Source organism: Alexandromys fortis, unplaced genomic scaffold, assembly GCF_014885135.2.
Source record: "Alexandromys fortis isolate MF-2015 unplaced genomic scaffold, M_Fortis_MF-2015_v1.1 scaffold_79, whole genome shotgun sequence".
NCBI classification, from domain to species: domain Eukaryota; kingdom Metazoa; phylum Chordata; class Mammalia; order Rodentia; family Cricetidae; genus Alexandromys; species Alexandromys fortis.
In genome coordinates, this window is record NW_026067964.1 from 3,142,734 (window position 1) to 3,152,580 (window position 9,847).

At 47.8% G+C, this 9,847-nt stretch overlaps 1 long non-coding RNA gene across 1 annotated transcript; it reads right to left on the reverse strand.

The window, feature by feature from the left end:
* Positions 1–102: 102 nt before the first annotated feature.
* LOC126508510 (uncharacterized) lies at positions 103–2,595 on the reverse strand. Its single transcript, XR_007593855.1, has 3 exons — positions 2,217–2,595; positions 1,015–2,030; positions 103–791 (listed from the first exon to the last, which is right to left on the reverse strand). It is a non-coding gene; the product is annotated as an uncharacterized lncRNA (long non-coding RNA).
* Positions 2,596–9,847: the final 7,252 nt, after the last annotated feature.

Sequence of the window (9,847 nt, forward strand, 5' to 3'; positions counted from 1 at the left end):
CAAAAAAAAAAAAAAAAAAAAAAAAAAAAAAAAAAAACCAAAAACAAAAAAAAAACCCAATGTTTTGTTAAAGCACACATAGCAAGAACACATGGGCTGCTTGAGAAACACTGTAGAAACCGTGGCAGAATCAGCTGAGCTGAGGGCAAAGGGCGGGGGGAATGCAAACCACTGAGTCCTGGGGAGCCCAGGTCACAGGCCGTGATGGAAGGGCAGCCCTGCTCTCTGTTGTTAATTAGTGACCAGGACTCTGGAATGCTGCCATGTGTCAGCACCTCACTTCCCAAGAGCATCATGGGGTGGACACACTGAGAGAGAGGGGTGGGTGGGACCACGTGAGAAGAACAAAATGGGAAGTGTGACCGTCACTTCTGTGCTTCAGGGGCACCTGACATTGATCTCCAAGTCACTGCTGGGAAGGAAAAATGCAACACAAAGCTCAGGTCTTCCTCAGTTTCTTCTTTGTTCAAGAACTCGGGGAAGGAAAATGAGCCTCAAAAAGTGCTCAAGTGTGGTATTAGCCGTGTGGGGGCCAAAAAAGGAGAGCACATGCGTCTATCTAGAGGGATACAAACGTTTCAGATGGCTAAGAGGGAGATCTGGTGGCAGAGGCCTCGTCATTTTCCTTCCTTATCTCATTCCTGCTGGTTGGTGGCCACAGGAGCCCGGGGCTGCTGCCTGTTAGGTTGCAAATCTTCCACACTTAGGGACGCAGGTGCTCAGTCATCAGTTCTAGGGAGGGATGGGGACTGAGAAGCATTCCGCTCCTTCATTCCCTTGTAGCTCTGAGCCTGGAAAGGAAGGACAGCCTACATGGTAGACAGGACAGAGAGATTCTAAGACCCCCCCCCAGGGGGTGCCAGAACCACAGATAGCATCTGTCCAATATATATTATGTGGCTTCTCCATGCCTATGTTTCCTACATATGCACAAAAGCTTAACAGTAGCTAAATAACACTGGAGAGCGGGCGACATTCTCTCTCCCCTCTCTCTCTATTTTGTGCTCTGCTCACCTGGTGCTCGCGTGGTGTTGTGATGTCATGCAGTATTTGTGTGATGAGGTGACTCAGGGATGGCAATGTAGCGTTAGAGTATTGTTGGCCTTCTGACATCCACTTCTCTCTGAAATCTTCCATTTAGTTTTTTTTTTTTTTTAAATGGGTATAACTGAAACCACAGAAGAGAAAATGGAGGATACGGGCTGGGAACCTCCATGAAGCACCCTGTTCAGCCATTAAAAACATCCCCTTCTCTCCATCCCTCCCTCTCTCTCCTTCATTTCTACCGTCAGAGCTTTCTGTCCTCACAAGCGCCTTCAGAAAAGGGCCAGAGTTTCTGTTGACAGGGCCCCAGTATCCCTGCTTGTCACATGAGTGCCTTAGAGGATTGGGAAGATCAAAAGCAATTCTAAGCTGGATGGAATCTCTAAGTTTCTAAGGCGTGTATGAAATAAAGGAAGTTCCCAGGGGTTTACAGAACTTGGCAGGTACGAAGCATAAACTTCCTTTCAGCGCTGATTGTAGTTGTACGGTTATCAAACCCCCATCCCTCCTAAGAGGCCTTATTCTCTTCCGTTCTTGGTGAAGCGTTTATTCCTGGGCCAAAGCTGGGCTGACAAACTCCAGCGCACCTTAGCAAGCGCACCTTAGCAAGCGCACCTTAGCAAGCGCACCTTAGCAAGCAGCCCACAGCTGCTTGCTCCGGTCTGAGAGCACAGAAGCAGCAGTCAGGGGTGTTCCCTGCCCCCACCAGGGAGAAAGCGCCGCCGGAGCTCAGAGCCTGCAGCTAAAGTGTACACGCAGCATCCTGCTGGCCAGAGTTTCCGGGCGCTGTGAGAACTCTTAGGTCTCAAGACACTTTTCTCTGCAAACGGATCATTGCCGAGGTCAAATGGCTTCCATCATATTGCAGCAACTCAGAAGCTCCACCAGAAATAGAAGTACTCCCGAAACCTAGGCAGGAACTTGAACCACCGCAAACCCCAGGAGCAGGAGGAGGGCAGCACCGGCAGAGTCCTTTTTTACAGCACCTAGTAAAATACAAAAGTTCACTCTGGATGTTTAAGAGTGATTCCGGCAACTCGCAATGTGCCACCATTTTCCCCAAGTCCACTGCCACTCTGAAAAGCGCTCCGTCTTTAGCTTCCGACGGAGTGCTTGATTGCGAAGAATAGGCTAGGGAGCTATGCATTTGCTCAGTGGATCTGCGTGGTTACCTAATTTCCTCAAGCCCAACCGGCCAGGGAGAGACGGGCTCCAGGCGGCAGGGGTTCTGATGATGAATGAGGGCTTGCAAGTGTTCCCACGAGCTGAATGGTTCACCTGCAGTGACGCTGGGCTCCAAGGGTGGCTGCCTAGTTGTTAGTGGGAGCTGAGGTAAAGCAACAGCAGGACACCGTGGGGGGGCAAAAAACGCTGCGGAAGCCGGCTGCTGGATTTTGCATTATGTGCGATCTGTGGGACACTGGACAGCTTCATTCTTGCTGCTTGTTTTCCTTGTCCCAAAAAGGCCAAATGGGAAAAGCGCCCCGTTCCTGGCGTACAATAAGCGCCACGTAGCTGAACTGTGTTATCTCCTCAGAGGGCTGGTAGGTGACCTTTTAAAGAGGTGGCTATAAATAGCAAGGGCTGGTCACTGTTTAACAGCCAGCTCTCTGGGGAGAGAGCTCTGGGCACAGTGCTGGCTAATTTTCAGGGTTCAAACATTCCCTTCTCGACTGATACCAGGCTACTAATGTGAATGCGTCTGTCGCTTACTGTTCCGATATGAAATACAGAGGGGAAGAAGTGATAGCGGCTGGCATGGGGGAGCTGGCATGCGACAGGCGACAACACACAGGTGCCAGAGGAAAGATGAGATGGGAGGGGCAAGGAGACTGAAGTGGAGACCAGGCCTGAGGAATCGCTGAGCGGACAAAAGCAATCAAGTCCCGAGGCGACCTGAGCTCTGATTTGCAGACACAGTGGGATACTGACCTGAGCTAGTTCTTGCAGACGTTCCCATTGAAGAGAAGCAGGACGTGGGGCTGAGAAGATGGTTCAGAGGATAAAGCGATTGCCACAGAAGGATGAGGAAAGGAGTCAGTTTCACAGAACCCATGTAAATACCAGTCGGAGATGGCGAGCTACCTGAATCTCAACACTTGGGGAGTGGACACAGGGGATCCCTGGGGCAGGCTGGCTGGCTGGACTAGCTGAATCTGTAAGGTTTGGATTCTATATAAGAGAGGGCTCCTGAGGACGACACTGATACCAACTCTGGCCTCTACAGGCATGAGTACATATGTGCATGCACACTTGCACACACATCTAGATATGCCCACACTGTAGGCTCATATTTCTATATGGTGTGGCAGCCGGGCTCTAAAGCCATAGGCCCCACCTGAGGTGGTCACTTAGCCTTCCAGACAGGCTGCCGCTGCCCTAACAAAAGGTCAGGATGTTGTTTTGCTCTTTTCTTTGTAATTTGGACGATGCCTGATAGAGTTGCTGATTCAAGCCTATGGGACTGCTAACACACAGCTAGCGCACAGGTTGTTGTGGATGTGACTAAAAGCCGGTCACCTGGTTACCTAGGAGACAGAATGCTAAGGTATTTCCCCTAAGTTACAAAAAGAATTTCTTCAGGATGTGAACTCAGGATTACATGGGGGCTCACTGAGAATCTCCCTCCCGACAGAGCCACGTGAGTTGTGTCTTTATTTCCGTGCTTCCACGCCGGACCAGAGAGAGAGTTTATGTTGGGGTCTGGTCAAGAGAAATAATTGAGGGTCTAGCCTGGAAAGAAGGAACAGTAAGGGAACTCGACAGGAGCCTGGGGGCGGGAGTCTGGGGGCGGGAGTCTGGGGGCGGGACCTGGAGGCGGGCTCTGAAGCAGAGGCCGCGGAGGAGAGCTGCTTACTGCCTTGCTCAGCCTGTTCTCTTACTACACCATCACAGGTGTGGCACTGCCTCCTGTGGGATGCCCCCCACCTGCATCAATCACTAATTAAAAATTTGCACCAGATGCTTGCTTACAGGCCAGTCTAGCCGGGGTCGTTTTTCTCAGTTGAGGTTCACTCTTTCCAAATGACTATCTTGTGTTGAATTGACACAAAAGTAGCCAGCACAGACCTTGAACCGAAGCATCTGCTCTTCCTGGGTCTCAAGCCTGGCCAGCTCCAGAGGCACACACCATCACCAGCTATTCTGGGTCTCCATCTCGCTCTGGCAACCCCGTTAGTGTTATGGCTATAGAAGCTGATCGGCTATAAGCCCAGTCTCACCCCTTGCCCCCACATAAGGCACATACCGTGGCTAGCTTATGTGATGAGGGTCCCATGGAAGAGCTGAGGAAGCCCCAGTTCTAGTCCCCTCCTTGTAGCACCACGTCACGGACATGCCTGCAGTGACACAGACAAGCTCCTGCTCTGTCAGTCATTGTATATGTGTGTGTATATATATATATATATACATATATATATATATATATGACACGGTTCTGCACTCGATAACATATGTTATTCCCGATAAGGATAATAAGTGACTGTGTTAACAGTTTATATAGTTACTAGGCTTTATCTTTATTGTTATTTAATTACACTTATTTTTAATATTGTTTGAAATCCTACACCTGGAAGCCTGAAGCAGGAAGATTGTAAATTCTAGGCCTCCCCTGGCTACATAACAGTAGCCTGTCTCAAAAAGAAAGAAAGGGGGAAATAGAAAAGAAAACTAAAGGAGGGAGGGAGAGAGGGAGGAAGGGAGGGAGGGAAGTAGGAAGGAAGGAGGGAAAGGATAGAAAGGATAGCTCCTGGCACAGCTGGAACACAGTTTGCATTTGAAAGCCAACAAATTGGGTGACTTAAGATTTCCTTCAGTTTAGAAAGATAGTGATGATATTATGCCAAGTTCTTTATGGCTCAGGAGTCAGAGTTCTGATAACTTCATTTTATAGGTCATAAGATAAATGGCATTTGTTTCTTTCTGCTGTTACAATCACTACTGCAAATAAATATTATTGTAATCTACTTGTTGGCATTCATTATAAATGTGTATTTGGCACAAGTTCTTAGATTTGGAATTTCAAAGATGTTTTAAACATTACCAACATATATTTATGACATTAATTATATACAACACTTCCTAGTCAGGCATATTGATTCATGTCTACACTCCTAGCATTTGGGAGGCTGAATGTTCATAAATTCAAGGTCACCTCTGGCCACATAGTGAGGCCCTATCTCAAAGTTTCTACCATTCATCCCACATTCTGCTAAAATCTCACTCTTTCTTAGTGTACAATATAGTGACTTTGACAAATGTATTTAGCTGTGTGATGACATCAAGACACAGGACCAGGGAATCACTCCAAAATTTCCCTCACACTCTTCGCTGTCAATCATTGAGATGATTTTATTTCTCATTGAGCCTGCAGGCTCCATTCCTCCTCTTAGTTAACTAGTGAGATTAGGAGACTTTGTTCACTAGGAAGACTAGTGACCCCAGTCTTTCAGGAGTGGGGACAGAGTCTTAGTTAAGCTTTCTACTGCTGTGAAGAGACACCATGACCATGACAACTCATACAAAGGAAAGCGTTTAGATGAGGTGACAGTTCACAGTTCCGGAGGTTCAGTCTGTTTTTATCGTGGCAGGGAGCGTGGTACCTTACAGGTAGATGTGGTGCTGGAGAAGTAGCTGAGAGTCCTACATCTTGCAGGCAACAAGAAGTGGTCTGAAAAATCACACTAAGGGAAGCTTGAGCAGAAGAGACCTCAAAGCCTGCCCACACGGTGACATACTTCCTCCAGAAAGGCTACACTTACTTCAGCAAGGCCACACCTCCTAACAGTGCTGTTCTCTATGGGCTTATTGGGGACAATACATTCAAACTACCACAGAAGGTCTTTCTCCCTAAAGAAAGAAATGGGCTTTTTTATTGTACCCTGGAGGACTAGAGTTCATCAGAAGAAGCTGGATGTGCAGTTCGGTGGTGATTAGCCTTCCTCGAGAGCTACAATATGACAAGGCCCTTTTAGGCCACCAGTGTGTGCATATCCCTCAATACGTACGCCAACTCCCTCTAGAGTCTGCACAGATGTTGTTGTTTAGCCGTTGGGAATACTTGAACTTTCTCTGCAGGCACAAACATTAAAGTAGTGTGCGCGTGCGTGCATGCGTGCGTGCGTGTGTGTGTGTGTGTGTGTGTGTGAGTGTGTGTGTGTGTTTGTTCAGGTTCCTGTGTTGTTCATGTGTGAGGAGGCAGAGGTGTTTTTTCCTCAGGGATGCCACCTACCTTTGAGACAGGGCTCACATTGACCTGTAGTTTACAAAGCATGTGTCGCTGTGCCAGAGTTTTGATAAGGGTTCTGGAGAGTGAAGTCAGGTCCTCAGGCTTGCAAGGCAAATGCTTTGCTGACTGAACCAATGGACCATCCTCCCAGGGCCAGTTTGAACTTTAAAGTCTGAAGTCCATGGTGTGGATGTCTGTGCAGGACATTTCTCCCACAGGTACTTTAAACTGTCCTGTGTTTCAGGGCTTTGAAAGAACAGACGCCGGAAAACCAACAGATGATTCTGGCCTATGGAAACCCTGACAGAAAGAGCTCCAGAGAGGTTTTCTTTAATTTAGGCAGAGCTGTCGTAAGTGTTGAAGTTTAGGGCTTAGCTGGGGGCTCAGCTGCCATGCAGAGGTGGTAAGGAAACATTAGCCATGGCTCTCGCTCCTCCTCCTCCTCCTCCTCCTCCTCCTCCTCCTTCTCCTTTATCTTATGTTTTTTGAAACAGGGTTTTTCTGTGTATTCCTGGCTGTCCTGGAACTCACTTTGTAGACCAGTCTGGCCTCAAACTCAGAGCTCCACCTGCCTCTGTCTCCTGAGTGCTGGAATTAAAGGTGTGTGCCATCACTGCCTACCGGCTTTCTCTCCTTGCTGGGTACTACCAAACAATCACTGTCCACATTGCAAAAGTTTCAAATGAAGACACACCGGTCAAAGGTGTCCCATTCTGGTCATCAGGGTTTGAAGACTATTTTGGGAAAGAAGTAAATAAAAATAGGACTGACTCCCTTGAAGGGAATCAGAGTTCTAACTAGGGAATCTTAGCAGAGAAGACTAAGCATATCAGAGACCAGCTAGGGGAACACTGAAGACAAATTCATTTATTGCCTGTTTCCACCAGGCAGAGTTGTAAAACATCACTGATCAATGTGAGCAAGGCAGATGGAGTCTCACAGGGACAAAAAACACAGCACCAGTAACTGGCTGATTGCCATATTTGGCAGATTGGAAAATGGTTCCCAAACCCACCTGAATAAGAAACACCTCCCTGTGGGTCCTTGTGAGATTTGATTTCTGATTTCCAGGGTGCCAAGAGGCTCTCGGCGGAGAGGAGTAGGGAACGGTCTGACTGCCCGTCTTCCTGTCTGACATCCCTCTGTATTGATTGACCTGAGTACTTAGGCCATTTCCCCACTGAGGAAACTGTAATTGCGCTCGCTCGGCACTCTGAGTCCACTGCTCTCTCAGGCAGAGCGGACTGTCTCACTCCTAATTGGAGGTGAACTCCGGGGGAGGCAGCAGGAATCTAATTTATTGGTTTTGCTTTTCCGGTTGCTTTTCTGAGAAGATACATTAATACAGTGCGGGATGGCAGTTGCTGATGAGGGATAACAGAGGTGGTAGTAAGAGCAGCCCAGGCTGAGGTACCATGGGAGGAGGTGTCTCTCTGTACTGTATCCCATTGGTGCTCTGCCCGTTGGGGACTTTAGCTGTTGCCACATATCCGTGTGGCCACTGTCACGTTAAGAGTACTTGTGATGATGCTGTGATAATGGAAGGGTGGGGGTGGGTAGGATTGGAGGATTCTCCTCACTCACACGGAGTCACCTTTAGCATCTCTCCCAGTGGCCTGAAGAGCATCGGCCTATATAAATATTGTTTATCCTGCTATGTTAATGCAGTTCAGGTCCCATAGCACCTCTTCCAACCCTGAAGGTTGCCCCGTCCCTTCTAGAAAGAAGTTCTGAGGATTGGCACAGACCCCACCCCCACCCCAGCGCTATGATTTAGAGTAGGTTGCTTATTACAGTTATCAGCTAGATGTGGTTATCTTCCAGTTGGAGGCAGATGGATGCCCGCTGCTCAGTCGCGTTCTCTTTTCATCTCTGTTGCTGTGATAAAACACTCACCAAAGCAATTTAAGGAAGGAAGGAGTTTACTTCAGTTTAGAGGTTACAGTCTATTGCTGAGGGAAGACTGGGCAGGAACTCGGGCAGGAACCGTGAGGAACACTGCTTGCTGGCTTGCCCAGATTCATGTTTATATATATCTTTAATCCCAGCACTCAGAAGGCAGAGGAAGAAGGATCTCTGTGAGTTTGAGGCCAGTCTACAGGGTGAGTTCCAGGACAACCAAAAAGAAAAATAAATCTGCTGAGTAAAGTTTAGTTAAGAGAAGTAGATATGGCCTGACTGATGTTCACTGACCGGTTGAACTTTCCTTAGGAGCCTCCACATAGAAACACTCCCCACAGAGGCCTAACTGGTTTGTAGTGTGGTTGATGCCTTCAGTTTGAGATTCTAGAGCTTCAGAGATTGCCCTTCAGATGCAATGCCACCCTTGAGGACACCAGCTTAACCCTATCCCACAGGACACCGGGACTGTTCTCTGAAATGAAAAGGGGAGAAAGCAGACTGTCACAAAAGCCATGGTGGGTTGCATGCAGGGCCAAGAAGAAGTCCTTGAGGAGAGGTAATCTGATTTTATGTTTCTGAAAAGGGCACCGTTGGCTGTTCAGGCGTCTTCCTGTTATCTATCTATAGAATATCCCATATCACCAATCTTCTTCTCTAGTTTTTGGGGTGATGTGACTGGGGCTGGTGCGGTCACTCACAACAACACTGTTTCTTGCTTCTGCAGACTCCCTTACAATTGAGGATAGACAGCTGGCCTTCCTGTGGTCGCATGTGCTGGGGGACTTTGGGAAAAGAGTATCCATTGGTAAGGAAATAGACAAGCAACAAGCATGTGGTGTTGAGTGCTGAACAAGATTAAACAGAATTCTCCGTGATACAGCCCTGTCTGTTGGCTCTTAAGACCTAAGCACGAGGGGAAGATGATGTGGGATTCTCCTGTGTATGCTGTGGATGTTTTATTACCATTGGTTAATAAAGAAGTTTCTTTGGCCTATGACAGAACACAAAATAGCAAGGTGGGAATTCTGAGCAGAGATAGAGGAGGTGGAGTCAGGGACACACCATGTAGCTGCCAAAGGAGAAAGATGCCAGAACCTTACCATTAAGCCTCAGCCTTGTGGTGATAGACAGATTAATAGAAATGGGTTAATTTAAGATATAAGAGTAGGCTAGGAATATGTCTGAGCCATACTGAGGAATACTGGCCAGACAGTATTGTAATTAACAAAGTTTTTGTCTGATTATGCGGGTCTGGGTAGCCAGAAAATGAAAGAACAGTTTCTGCTTACAGGAAGTGAATTCATTACTTGCCTCATCAAGCACCTTGACCAAATACCTGGTAAACATCAGTAAGCAGCAATGTAGAAGAGAAAAGACTGCTCTGTTCTATGGGTTAAGAGGCTATAGCCATCACAGGGGAAAGCATGACAGCCAAAGCTACTTGTGGGTGTGGTAGCAGAAACTTGGTAACATCTGGGCAGATGATGAAGCCAGGCAAGGTGGGAGAAAGGCCAGCCTCACACTCAAGGCCTGGCCTCCAGTGGCCCATTTTCTCCATCAAGGCCCTATTTCCTAAAGGTCCCAAAGTGCCTCCCTAAGACATCTCCAGCTAGGGACCAAATGTTCAAACATTCAAGACTGTGGGAGAGCCGGGCGGTGGTGGTGCAAGCCTTT